The following is a 14,890-nucleotide window of genomic DNA, read 5'->3' as shown; positions in this document are numbered from 1 at the left end:
AAATATGATGTGTGGGTTGACAAAGAGCAATGTATATCATGTTTCACCCACAAAACTCCAGTGACATTTGAAGAGCCGCTTTGTCTTCATGAAACAAATGTCAGCCCAAGGCAGACCCTTTTGCTGGTTGTGGGCAAAACTTCACAAGGACATCTCCCACTTCCAGCCTGGATGTCACATCTCCCAACTAATGACCAACCGCAAAAACAATGTCTTGCTAAAGCTGTCGAAATTCAGTGTTTTCCAGACCTGCTGGCTCTGAAAGCAGAGACTTCAAGAAAAGTCATCCTTGGCTGGAGCATGACTAATATGTGTGAAAACAGGGGCACCCACTTCAAAGAGGAAGCTTCCAACACAAAGGAGACTGAAAGGTATAGGCTGACCCAGTGAAAACAAATTGCCAGAAGCTGGAGCAGGACCATTTGTCCCAGATGAACATTCACAATTTATTTAAAAGGACTATTATCATTTAGGCCTTTTTCACAGCCATCATAAGAAGGATGTATTTCATATATTTACCATTTTCTAAACAATTTCCCGGTGATTTTGGGGATTTAAAATTCATCTTCCTGTGACTCTGGGAACTGTAAGGGCCAGTTAAACTAGATTTCTGGCTGATCTGAACTTGTTCCAAATGTGAGAGTTGGTGACTTGGTGAAATTGAAATTAGGGATGTGCTTAATAACTTACATATTCATAGCTGTTGTGCTTTTTATGGAAATGGCATAAAGGTGTCACATGGACGTGCTACGTGATACAGATTTGGTGGTTGGCTTATCTCATTCCCCATGATTAGTGGAGACAGAAAATATGTTTAGTATGGCAGTTGCTAGTAAAATTATGACGTTCTGAAACCTAACTAGTTTTTGCCAAAGGTTGAAAGGAGAACAAAGGATGACGACAAAAGGGATTTGCCACATGCTGCTGCAGACCCCTAAACCATTCCTGACTTGGAGGCTGGGTTTGGGAGGACAGTGAAGGGTAGCTGTCCAAACCTAGTGGCAGTAACTATTGCAGGGTACCTCTCCAAGATTGTAAAATTGGTGGCGTCATCGCTGCTATATAAGGGGAAATGCACTAGGACAGGGAACACACAGAAAAAGGAGAAAGACAGGAACAGACAGAACATCAGGAAGGCTGATGAAACTTACCATCTGACAGCTGTAAGGAGACACCAGAGGAGATTGCTGAGAGTGCATATGGGTGGAGCTGTCTATTTCTAGGAAGGCCTCAAAGCTGACTGGGTCCTATGGTGGAGAGTGGGAGGCGATCTTTGAGAGTTGGGTACCAGACCCCTGCCTTATCTTTTCAGAGTGTCCTGAGATGCAGCTGGCTTTTCTGAACCTTAAACAGAGGCTTGCTATGTTAGTAGAACTGAGCCCTGGGAAGCCAAAAGGTGGATGAGTCAGTTTGCCTTGAATCCCTTCCCAAAGGGCAAAACTGTGTAGATCCTTAACCTATTTAACCAAAAATATTAATTTAATTAATTCCCCATTTGGCAGAACACTGCGGGGTGAATTTTGGTAAAATTCAAAATTAACAAAGCTCACTTCCCAGTGTGCACTGAAAACTATAGCCTATAAATTAATTGGGTAATCCTTGTTGTCCAGCTGACCCAGACTACTTTAAGGAAGAGGTGTGTCTTTTATTTATTTATTTATTTATTTATTTATTTATTTATTTATATAGCGCAGACCAGGCCCAAAGGCAACCGGGCGCATATCTTGACAGAAAGTTACAGGTATGACAAATCATCGCACTGGTACCAACAGATTGCGATCAGAATATACAGAATATACAATTGACGTTTACAAAGCAAAGCAATGAGCGGGACAGTAATGTCGGAGCAAAGCAAAGCCGGATGGTCCGTCAGAGTCAGTGAGATGTAACTAGCCAAAGCTTGGCTTTGTGTTTGAATAGGTTGAATGACGGTAAGGTTCTGATGGTGAGTGGTACAGTGTTCCAAAGCTTGGCTGCCAGGACAGGGAAGCTGGCACCACCAGCTGTGTGAAGCTTGAATCTAGGGATTGCAAGACCGTGGGACTGTGCAGATCTGAGTACTCGCGTTGGTATATGTTGAGTGAATCGAGAGGCTAGATATGAGGGGGCCTGTTGGTTGACACATTTGTATGTAAGAGTGAGTGCTTTCAGTGAGATCCTTTGGGCGACGGAGAGTCCTTTGTCCTTAAATCAGTCCAACCTTTTCATCCAGCTTCCCAACACAGGTCTGTCAGTAAGGGGGGTCTGAAATCCAAAATTCCCCAAAGCATTCCAATTTTTCTGTCTGTCTTCCCAACCTAGACCAAAGCAAGGGGGGGAACTGAAAAACAAAGCGATAAATCACCCTGTGTTTATTTTAAACCAAAAGTGTGGGTGAAATTATAATTGCCATATGTGTTTTTACCAATCTTGAAATCCTGCTGTTACCCTTTTAAGCCTGCAGGAAAATCAAAATTGCACATTATATACGTGCGTTTGTTATTGATCAGTGTAATTATTTCATGCAGTGAAATCAGCAGAAAGTAAGAATTGTGTATGTGTTCTTTTTAACTCACTTTTGGGATTTATTTATGCTGACAGAAGTTGATTGTGTTGTGCCACGGATAAAGTGGTTTTTAACATTTACGTGCTAATTTCTATTACTTTTAATTTAAATAAATACCAATATATTTCCCGTACACCGGCCTGGTTCTTGGCTCATTGTTAGATCAGGGCAGAGGGATCCAGAGAGCACGATATGTGTCTGAGATAGGGCTAAAGAAATGAATCTGTTAAACAGTTAGTTTTGTCACCACTTGAGTGGGGAGGGAAGAAACTCCCCATATCGAGGATGGCTTCTCAATAAACTGTTACAATACAGGGACACTTCAGGACTCCTAATGCCACAAAGAAATGACAAAGTGACAGGCATCATACTGCAGCATGCAGAGCAGATGTAGCAACCTCCCTTTATTCCTTCATCCATAACCTAACCATTTGGTTTTCCACAAAAAGCTCAAAACATGACTATTAACGGTGTTCCTGAAGAAAAACACCTCCCATATCTGACCAACTACAAAGTATCTACAACCAAAACAAGCATTGGCAATACCAACAGTTTGGGCTTTTGTGTAGGCGTAAGCGAGGCACTTGCCAGGCACTGCCTTAGTGGTATAAACTAGCCACTGATGGAATCTGCTGTAAAACAGTGTGAGCACCTTGCCATCTAATAGCAGTGCCTGGTAAATGTCTAACACTTTTACACAAGCCAACACTGTTGGGTTTGCCTGTACTTGTTTTGAACAGGACTTCAGTGAAGGGCACGCATAGTGCTTATATGTCGAGTGGCTGAAGGCAGACATGCTTAAGACATTTCTATTACAACAGTGGTGCATTTACCCAGGAGGAAGTGTTTTGGTCAGGGAGGGGCATGAAGTGGGAGGGAATGGCCATAGGGATTAGTATGGCCATGGGCAGTCAATGCGTGGGTAAATAACCAAACAACACCTCCAAGCATTGTGTCCCTCCCCATATGCCATTTCTCCCTAGCTGTACGCTAATGCAATCATTTTGGCTTATAGGTGGTGCTTCAGCGCCACCTAATAGCAAAAACTAAAAATGAGAGGATGGAATGCTACTCAAAGGAGTAATCAGTGGATAAGAAGTCGGGCTGCTCCTTGACAGTCCCTTCAGAAACTTAGACATGTGCACCTCTAGTGTTATTGTTTGTCTGATGTTTTACAAAAACGGCTACAGGTGTGGTGAGGGCAGGGGGCACATTACTTTTAGTAAAGCATCTTCTGGTATTTCTCGTCTTTATAGTGAACGCAACAGGGTGCTCTGAAGGAGAGCAAAACTTATCTACAGCACAATCGCCGAAAACTTTCCAAGTTAGTGTTGGGGAGAAGAGGTCTTTTCTGATCCCCCTGACATTCCCACATGAAATAGATTTTATGCTTAACCCTTGGCGGGAGGCGTGGCCATGTTTGTTCATCTGTTCTCATGCTTCAGCTTTAACATTAACCACAAAAAGACGGTAAACAAAGCCATTTGGCAAGACGTACAGACTCCATTTTATGCCACCCTAAAAAGCCATCTTTTTCTTAGGCCACACCACAATTTCTAAAAAGCCATCTCTCCCTTTGTCCAGCGCCACGCACAGAAAGCCCAGCCTCCCCCTCAATCTCCAGGTAGCTCTGCATGAACCAATTTCTGATGGAAGCACTTGGCCATGTATTGTTGCAATTATTCAGTATCCTTCTCTCTTCCTCTGAGCTCATTGCTCTGGTGCGACCGGAGCAAACCCTGGCCTGCATCCTCATTCGTCTCTGCAGACCTGCCTGTGTCACCTCGACCCCTACCTTTAGAAGTTACAGCTTACAGAGCCTTTGCCCGCATTCTCCACTTTCTTTGAATTTAATTGTCTGAAAGACCCTTCCCCCGGACCACCCTAAATTGCCCACCATATACCTAATCCTGTGTGATCATATATCTTCCTCTAAACTAACATCTATCCATCTATTTGTTTGAATCGTGAGGCATCAGGGAGAATAAATCACAGATTAAACCCCACAGATAAGGCACCTGGGAAAGGGGTCCAATGTACCCTTGCCCCCATAAAGGCATGGGTTAGAATGTACATAGATCTGTCCACATTTTATAGTAACCTCCATCCAAGTAATGGTTTTATGTCTGACATTATTCTTTGCATGTCAATGGTCATTGTGTAGCTTAGATTAGTTAGGATTGTAACACTTTGTGAACTAAACCCGACCTTCACCTTGCAAATATGAGCCCAGCTGACCCATGTGCCAACTAATTGGCCTAGCCCCATCAACCAATTGGAGACTGACATCACCTATACTACATACTGTGCTAAGTGAACCAACCAATTGAGACTGTTATTTTGTACTATGTGTCATTACATCACTAAACGGTTTTTGAACTCATAATGTGCTGCCAGTGTATTGTTTGGCAGAGTGCTCTCAGGGCAGCAGAGTTCTCTGCATGCTTATCTTTATCTATATAAAACTTTTTTTCAACTTGCAATCCATCTCCTGGTTTCATTCCCCAGTGGCATGCGTCCTTTATTTGGCTTATTTTCTATTGTGTTGGGACCAGGTACCTTGAAAGTGGTGACTAGTCTGACGTGATCATTCCCGGACGTCCCCGTACTGCGGTGAGATCCGGGGCTTCCCCAGGAGGGCCAAACGCCACCTACAGCTGGCAGAATTCTACAAAAAGCATACGCTTCTGAGCAGGTTCTGTGGGTCCCGGCTTTGTGAATACCCAACTGCTCACCTGAGCCGGGCAGGGCCCGCCACTCGGAGGCACCCCTTCTGGATAGACTGCGAACGGAGGCTCTCGGAATACCACAGACACCTGAGTATTGATTGCAAGAAAAATTAAAGGTGGGAAGTATGAAGAGTATGGAGCAGATTTAATAAAGGGGACAGCGTTACAGGTTGGGTTGGATATGAGTGAATAGAGCGATTGTTAAATGTAAGGAGGTTGCTTTTTCTTTTATGGCCATTAGGTTTTTTTATGAATAATGTGAAGAAATAAGAGGCGATACGGGAACCTAGCTCCGAAAGGGGGTGGAAGGCAGCGCCGCATAGCACTGTCCCGACCAGTGCAGGAATATAAAGGTTGGAAAAAAGGATAAAGGTAGTAGCCTCATATAGCCAGGAGACTCAGGAAAATATTAGCAGTTCTTCTTTTTAGTATCTATAATTCTTTGGAGGAAGGCCCAGGAGGGGCGGAAGTGATGTGAATGATGAGTGTGAACAGGGGACACAGAGTATGAATTAACACAAGACTGGGGAGTAAGGGACAGGCTTAAAGGTTCTATGTTTTATGTTTCACGTTGTTAGTACATCTGTCGGTCTGTTATGTTTAACTGTTAATTGGATAAATGTTTCTGTATGTCTATAATTGCAATGCATGAGTAATTGATTTATTCATGGAGTTGAAGGTATAAGTGAAATATTGAAGGTTGAAGGATAGTGGTATAAGCGCATAAATACACACACACTAAGGGGAAAAGAAACACAGTGACACCATGGGCTTATATACACTGATTTCCCATATTTGTAAGCACCTCCCTCTGTACAGTGACAAAATAAAGAAGTATCATGGGCAGTGGTTGACGGAAGTAAAAGGAGAGGGGCCAACCCTGGTCTGGCCAGAAGAGGGGTCCTTCGATAAAATAGTATTATACCATGGAGAAACCTACTTAATGGCCAAGTATAAAGGGAAGAAGCTTCAAAATAGACAAGAAGTGATGGATTTGTGGATGATGTTTGAAGAAACACCCTGTTCAAAAAGCAAGGAAAAAGAACCAGATACCCCGGCCGTGCCAAAGGACGAGGCAGGGGAAAAGGACAAGAAGGGGCAGAACCGAAAAAACTGTACCGACTACTCACTAGACCCGCTGAACGGTATTGTGATCCATTGTACTTACCACAACCAAGTGCACCGACCACCCCAGTAGCTGCACCCCCTCCCTCATATGTCCAAGATAATCCCACAGGTGCTCCTGATTTGGAAATATTAATGACAAATACGCAAGTTGAGTTAGCACAGTTGCAGACACTATGCGAGACAACATTGACAACACCGGGGGGGAGGGCAGTCACAGTTGCCGCCCTCATTACAAAGTTCCACTGCACTACCAGAAGATGAGTGGAAATCAGATGATTTCCTGTTCCGAACAGACAGCGCACCAATCAGAAAGGTACCTGTGGAGCGAGAAGGAGAAACAATGAGCATGGGGTATGACACAATAGCATCAGACGGGGAAGAGGAATGTTGAAGTGACTTTGACGAGTTAGAAGGTGGGCAGCGGGAGGAACACAGCAGATAAAGTGGCCAACTCCACAGGTGACAAACAGAAGAAGAGGAGTGAGAAGGAAGGCTCTGCAACAGACTAGGGTGAATGGCAATAGAAAAAAGAAAGGAGTGAAGGTAAGTAGGGGAAAAGTAAGGTCAAAATTGCAAATGCCTCTCATCCACAAGGGAGCAGGACGTCCCCAATATGTCCCTTGGCTATTGATGGACAAAACAAACTTATTAAAAGCGCTCCCTCCACTTTCGGGGGGGGCAGGAAAATGGATATACACGTTTGAGAAAAACACAGCGGGGGTCGCCCTAGCCATTGGGGATATCAAAAGCCTCCTGGTATCGGCAGTGGGGGATCAAGCAGATGGTGTGTGGGTGAAGGCAGGGTTTCCGGCTGTAACGATGGACAATGATCTACATGACGGGGCGTCTTTTAACAACGTAAGGGCACAAGTATGGGATGCACTGTGAAGGACCTTCCCATATACCCCAGATTTACACTCGGTTATGCAATGCACTATGGCGGACGAGGAAGAGGCTCTGCAGTTCATTCTTCGAATGCAGGATATGTGGCGGGCGGAGACTGGTACAGCGTGGGACCAATCCACCTCCCTGTTCCATTTCATTATCAAAAAAAGCCTCCCAAAGTAGGTACAGAAGGCTCTTAATAAAATTGCTGGGATAGAAGCCAAAGGATGGCGGAAATTCAGAGCATCACAGTACACCACTGTAGGGGGATCAAAGAAACGGAAAAAGAAATAGCACAAAGAAGATTGGCAGACGAAGCAAAGCTGGTACAGAGTACGTTAGTGAAGGTTGCAGCGTTAACCGAAGGACCACCCCCAGAATGGCAGGGAGAAGAGGGGGAGGAAACAGTAACATTACAAGCTAGAATGGCAGCTACATTGGCAGATAATGGTCAAGAACAATGGGGTGGAAAAGAGCAATATACAGGACCCCCACTGGCAAGGAAGGCCCGCGAGAGGAAGAGGTGGGTACAGAGGGTAGCATGGAGGAGGATATGGAGGACAGGGACCTAGGGAAGGAGGACAAGGTGCATGTTGGTCATGTGGAATGTGGGGCCACTTTGCGAGGGAATGTCAAAGCCGTTCCATGGCTAACTATCAAAATAATCAGAGATACCAAAGCGGGCACCCGCACCCAGGGAGCCCCTATGAATTGCCCAGGGGAGGATATATGCACAGGATGAGAAAAACGATAATAGATACACAGCAGGACCCAGCGCCCCTAGACAGCAGCCGCAAAACATGAAGACACGTCTTACGCGTGAAAACCAGATGACACACATGCATGCCAACCCTTTCGTTACCACTGCCAATGGTGCAACAGCACCGTTCCAGGGAGCATGTGTGCTCGGCGACAATGCTTTCTCCTGCCCTGGAACTGACACTCACCCAGACTAAGACAGCCCACAGAGAGTCCTTGCGTGTCCAGTCCTATCAACTAGCTTACGCCCAGACGAGGAACCACTGGTGGGGGCAGAGATAGGAAACAAGCAGTTCATCTTTATGGTGGACTCAGGGGCAGAGAAATCATGTCTATGTGAAGGCAAGTTTCCCCTATCTGGCAAAAATCTTGAGAGGCAGGGATTCTCTGGGGCTGTGGTCACGGTTCCTTACACTAAAGATTTGGATGTAAAGAAAGGGAGAAGAACAGAGAGAGGAGTTAATTATGGAGATATGCATGCCCTGTGACATAATGGTACAAAACAGACAGGCACAAACCCTCTCATGGTTATTGTCAGTGCGCCACCGTCATTTTGCAATACAGATTTACAGCAGGTACCACCGAATTTATGGACAACAAACCCCCATGATGTAGGGTTATTAAAAGAAGTGACCCCTATAATAATAAAACCAAAGCCTGGGGCAGTGCTGCCCTTGGTAAAACAATGCCTTTTGTCCAGAGAAGCAGAGGAGGAAATAAGAGAAACAATACATGCGTTACTCCAACAAGGTATCATTGTGCCCTCCAACTTTCCATGCAACATTGTGATTTATCTGATTAAGAAAGCAAAGAGGGGGGGGTCGTGGAGGATGGTGCAGGACCTTCGCCCACTTAATGACATTGTCGAAAAGGAGTTCCCGCTTGTTCCGAACCCGGCCTCCATCTTGTGCAGTATCCCAAAGAAGGCAACCCACTTTACTGTAGTGGATTTGAAAAAGGCATTTTTCTCAGTGCCCTTGATCCAGATTCACAATACTTGACAGCATTCACCTTAGGATGGAGAAGATACGAACATTGTAGGTTACCCCGAGGGTATTGCGAAAGCCCAAGCATTTTCAACAGAATATTGCACTAAGACCTTATCAATATTGCGGTACAAAGCACAATAATTCAGTAGGTCGATGATCTGCTAATATGCAGTGGGGCGAAGAAATATGGAGGAAGGATACCATTCAATTACTTACTTTATTTGCTCACATTGGTACAGAGTAGACAAAAGTAAAATGTAGTATTGTCTCACAGAAGTATTGTACATGGGTCAATTAATTTCCAAAGACGGCAAAAGAATTATACTAGATAGGGCTGCCACAGTGCGTGCTGCAGCAAGACCTCACACAGTGAAAGACATGAAGAAATTCCTTGGCATTTGTAACTTTTGCCGAGCATGGATTCTAGATTATGCTGCATGTACAAAACCCTTGCTGCAGGGATTAAAAGAGGCACAAAAGTAAAACAAAACAATAACATGGACCCCTGAAATGCACGTTGAATGAAATGATTTGCACTGCTCCTGTCCTTGCCACACCCAATTATGAACGGGATTTTTTTCTTTTTTCACACTCGAACAGCACATTAATGACCGCAGTATTAACACAAAAAACATCTTTGGGACACAAGCCATTAGCTTATTAGAGCCGTGCTTTTGACTCAGTGATGCAAGGCCAGTTTGCATGCAAACATGCCCTTGCAACCGTCGCTTTTGCCATTGAGAAAAGCTCCACAATAGTGATGGGCTGTTCCTGTCACGTTGTTTGTGGAATACTCCTTGTTCGCCATCCTTGAATGCTCTAAATCAACACTTACTACACAAAGAGCAACAGCCTACAAAATAATGTCAAGCCCAAACATCCATGTAGTGCATTGTAAAACGGTAAATCCAGCAACCTTTCTTACAGAACCACGTACCATGGAAGACATGCAGAATCACGATTGCGCCACATATGAAGGGGAGGGGTGCGACATTCCCAAAGCAAGTGAAAATGCATTGAGTAAAGGGGAGGTTTACTTTGCAGATGGATCAGCATCCATTTGCCCAGAGACAGCAGAAAACATGTAGGAGCAGCAGTAGTAAGATTGGAGGAGGGAGAATATGAAATACTGGTACAAAAACATTTGCCTATGCACTATTCAGCACAAGCTGCCGAATTGGTAGCATTAATAGGAGCACTCCATGCAGCAAAAGGTTGTGCAGTGACAATATATTCAGACTCAGCATATGTAACCACCACGGTACATGCTGTGTTATCTAGGTGAAGAAGAAGGGGGTCCAGGCGGGCAGATGGGTCCCCAGTATAACACGCTGAATTTTTTAATATAATGATAAAAGCACCTGCAGAACGATCTAATATAGCACTGGTGAAATGCCAAGCCCATACCAAAAACAGTGACAAACTATCACTAGGAAACGCAGCAGTGGATGCCACAGCAAAAAAGGCAGCATATTTTTCAAAAAATGCTGCCTGTAGAATGTGTGCAGAAAAGTAAAACGGAGGAATAAAGGGAGGACGGGTATAATGCTTTACCAATAGCACAAAGAATTGAATTGCAAAAGAGAGCTCCTCCCGCAGAACAGGACCTATGGTTAAAAAGGGGTTGTACGCAATCACCAATTGATCTCCTATGGCGACAGAATGCAACAGGGAAGGTGGTAATGCCTGTAGAGTTATTACAAATAGCATTCCAACAATTAAATGTTCCTGCTCAAACAACAAAACAACACATAGCTGCAGAGATTCAGGAATATTGGTGTGTGCCAAACCTCCAAGAGTACCCTTCTAAAATGTCTATCGAATGTATCACGTGTCAGACATACAGCTCAGGAACGACCCTTCGAACACTACGAGGCACACTGCCCCACCCCATTGGACCTTTCCGTGAGCTGCACATTGATTACGCAGACATGGGAGAAAGGTGCAATGGAGCTAGATACTTAATAGTGGTGGTCTGCCCCTTTTCACGATGGGTCGAAGCAGGACCTTGTGCCCACACAGATGCGAAATGTGCGGCGACATTTTTGGTAAAAAAAAGTGTTCCCACGTTGGGGAATATATGACGTCATTCGCTCTGACAACAGAACACATTTTGTTAATGATTTATACAAGGAAGTAACCGCACTATTGGGGATAAAGCATAAAATATATTCGATTTACCATCCACAAGCAAACAGGATTGTCGAAAAGATCAACTGACTCCTTAAGAGCAGATTATCAAAATTGTGTCTCACACTCAAGATCAATTGGGTGTATTGCTTGCCTTTGGCCCTTTTCCAGCTCCGCACACAGGCCAGCAAAGACCATCACTTGTCCCCCCATGAAATAGTAACAGGAAGACCCATGCAAACACCACTATCCCCAGTAAGAAGAGGGTCAGATGCCCACAAACCAGCAACAATATTAGGGGAAGAGTTCAAAGAATACTTAATACAACTGACACAAGCGGTGAGAAGCATTGCCAAGCAAATAGCGCCACCCTTCACACAAGATAATGAAACAGACACAAGAACAGCAGCTACTGACAGCCCCACAAAACAACTAGTGCCAGGAGAATTAGTATACCTCTGCAGCTTTGTGAGAAGGTGGAATTCTCCAAGATTTCACAGCCCTTATGTAGTAATATATTGCACTGCTTCAGCGGTGAAGGTAAAGGGCCTGAAGTATTGGATCCATCTATCAGATGTCAGGAAAGCACATGACAGCACAGCACCACAGACAATAGTGCCAGAGGAAGACGAAGTAGCAGTGCCTTAAATGTAAATATTGAATAGAAATGAAGAAACAGCTAAAATACTGAAATAACTAAAATAATGGGTATAAGAAGAGTATTGTTGTATGGTTCTTTATATGCGACTAAAGAGAGAAAGAAAAGAAATAACTAATGAAAATATATAAGTGTATAAATGAAAACGCTCTCGCTCTCTTTCTCTCTCCTAAATATAAGTGTTTTTATAAATGTGAGAATGTTTCATAACTAAAAATATATTTAACCAACTTTATTCCACTCTATAGGAGCAACAATGACTGAGACAAGACCTCTGAATACAGACAGAAGAGAGTTAGGTAGTACTAAGGATAATATTAGTGCCACTAGGGCTTACTTATACAACTGTGGTCTTTATTTCGTGGCAATTGTTTTTTCAATTTTATTATTATGTTTGGGTTCATACTGGAGCTTGTCTTTTATCATTGGGAATGTAAAAGAAGGGGGTAGGGGGGAAAGCTAATACAACAAGGCCCTAAACTAATATGGGATGGGGTAAAATGGATATGGGCGCACAATACTTCTGCAAATCTCACCACATTGCATAAGAACCATACAATTAACCCTTTCCAGCCTGGATTTCCTATAATGAATACCAGTGAAGGTAAAAAATATATATATATGATGACAATCAACAAACTGCAGAAGCATCTGCAACACCACCCACTTGTTTACAGACAACCTCTGATCCTACCTCAAATGCTGAATTCATGTATGCCATGTCCCAAGCTACCACACCGATTACTCCTTCAAATACACAGTATTGGCAGCATAACAAAAATCAAGAGGAAATGTTGAACACGGGTATTTTTCCTATGTATTTTCAGAACGCTATGAATGCCCATAATGGCCTAGGGAGGAAAGGCAGGTGGAAAAAGGGGACTACAACAGCACAAATATGATGCTTAACATGATGCAACAGTGATGTGCAAGGCTGAAGCACTTTGTGAGCAGACAGATGAGAGACAGCAATGGATGGAAGATACATGTTTAGGAATGTGGTCGAAGCACATCACGAAGCTCACTTGGGTCACTCATTGAAAGAGTTTAATTGGACTCCAGAGAAACAGTAACTCACCCCAGTTTTCTTGTTTTTGTTTTGTCTGATAGGGAATGGATACAACTACACACCGACTTTTACAACTAACACTAGCACAGTCTAAACACTAGCACACTAACCAAGCTCCTACTCCTGATGAATGTTCTGGATTTATCACCTTTACAAACTGAAACATGTTGAGATTTTATACTGTGTAATAGTAATGCAGTGACAAATTGATGAAACTGACCACCGAATGTTATGCATAAACTCTAGGTTTTACTGAAACAATATATAATCCAGAGGTCAACAGGATAAATAATCTATGATTGATATGATACCCTGGCCACTGAGGTGGAATGTTGTAAATGTGTTTGATCAATAACCACAATTTAGGTGCTGTTTTGTACTACATTTTAGGCAATTGTTGTATGATGTTTAATGTTGAAGTTTATGATGATTAAAATGGTTTTTAATTACTGAAAGCAACCCCACTTTCAGTTACCCACCCCATCAGACTTGCCTCTATCTTCCTTCTTTCCCTGCTAACCTAATACCAGACAATAAAGTGGAATACTAATCAGTTGAAGACTTTTAGATACTTTTTATCTGGACTATTATCACAAACTGTATTGGCGAAGCACGGAGCGCGAGTGGTTTTTCACCTTATACTAGTATAAGTAGTGGTATCATGGTTAACCACATACTACTCACCACGCAGCTGGCACACAATACTTTTTTCTCCCCAGCGCAATAGGACACAGTTCATCCCTGCTTTAGGTTTCTTACTTATAACGTGGAAGCATTGCACTCCTCTTCAAGGACAAATCGATGATAATTAATAGGTCAGACTTTTTAAACGTAATGGCTAAGGCCATGGTGTGGGGGCTTTACATAAACATCTTGTCATCTACATTTACAAAGCCAGACCTATTTGCTTTGCCAGTGCTTAGTCAATGGGCAGTTGCCTCTAAAATAATCTCACTTATTATGTGTGTGTGTGTGTGTGTAGATAAAATGTTAGACAGTGAGGCGTTTCCGTTGTAATGATTCAAACAGTCAGCCTCTTGAGCACTGCCCAAAGAAAAATGGGCTGTCTGCATTACAAGTTGCCTCACTGTAAACATACCAAAAAGGAATGTACAATCCCAAAAGGGTGCTCTCTGGTATTACCATCACTCTTCATTCCCCAGAATATGCTAGAAGTAAACTATCATGCAGCTATATAAACAACAGATCTTTGAACTACTCAATGGCAGGAAATAGAGAGCCAAGGCAAAATGGAGGTTATCGCTCTCGGTGCAATTTTGTTTAAAACGCTTCCACGGCAAGCAAAGCAGAAGGCATGATAATGTGAGACCCTGGGTGTTTTAAAGCAAAGATGTTCAAGCTTCGAACTCGCGACTCGAGTACAACCCACTGCCTGGCCAACAGACTCGCCAGACCATACCACGCAACGGAAACTGCAGCAATGTCCAACATGTCAAAACAATTGTTTAACAAAAAAAATACTATGGTCTGAAATAATACCGTGAAGGGAATGGCAGAGGCGGGGTGAGGGATCATCTGCACCCTGTAAAAATGAATGGTGGTGCAATGGCTGGTCTTCATCAAGCGCAGTGTCCCGAGCTGCAGAAGAGGTCCACCTATCACCAGGAGGGAAGGACCAGCTCCTTAGCCAGTGTTTTCAGGGCAAAAAAAAAGAGCAGACTGTTCATAACACGGAAAGATGAGAGTGAAGGGGAACTAAGAGTGCGGCGTTTGAGTTGCAGGGAGCCGCATACACTGAATGCACAATTACAAAGTGATCATAGCTCTGGCGCGGTTCCACGACTGAAGGCAGATACCATAACTGGACTGGGGCGAGGGGACTCTCAACCATAAGGACACCCTGCAACAACTGCCGAGAGCTCATGCTTACACCTCGTATGGAGTAAGCGGGAGGGCCGGGGGGGAGGGAGGCAGGGGGGATAAAGGCAGTTCCTAATCTAGGTGAATTTCGGCCTAGAAGGATTTTCTCGAATAGGG

The 14,890-nt window shown here is 43.7% G+C and overlaps 1 protein-coding gene across 5 annotated transcripts in view; it reads right to left on the bottom strand.

The window, feature by feature from the left end:
• Positions 1 to 14,890, bottom strand: part of BBS9 (Bardet-Biedl syndrome 9) — a 3,505,410-nt gene that overhangs the window by 683,619 nt on the left and 2,806,901 nt on the right. The window lies entirely within an intron of this gene.

Source organism: Ambystoma mexicanum, chromosome 5p (genome assembly GCF_040938575.1).
Source record: "Ambystoma mexicanum isolate Mex_15411 chromosome 5p, UKY_AmexF1_1, whole genome shotgun sequence".
Classification (NCBI taxonomy): Eukaryota; Metazoa; Chordata; class Amphibia; order Caudata; family Ambystomatidae; genus Ambystoma; species Ambystoma mexicanum.
This window is presented reverse-complemented; position numbering and strand designations above follow the sequence as displayed.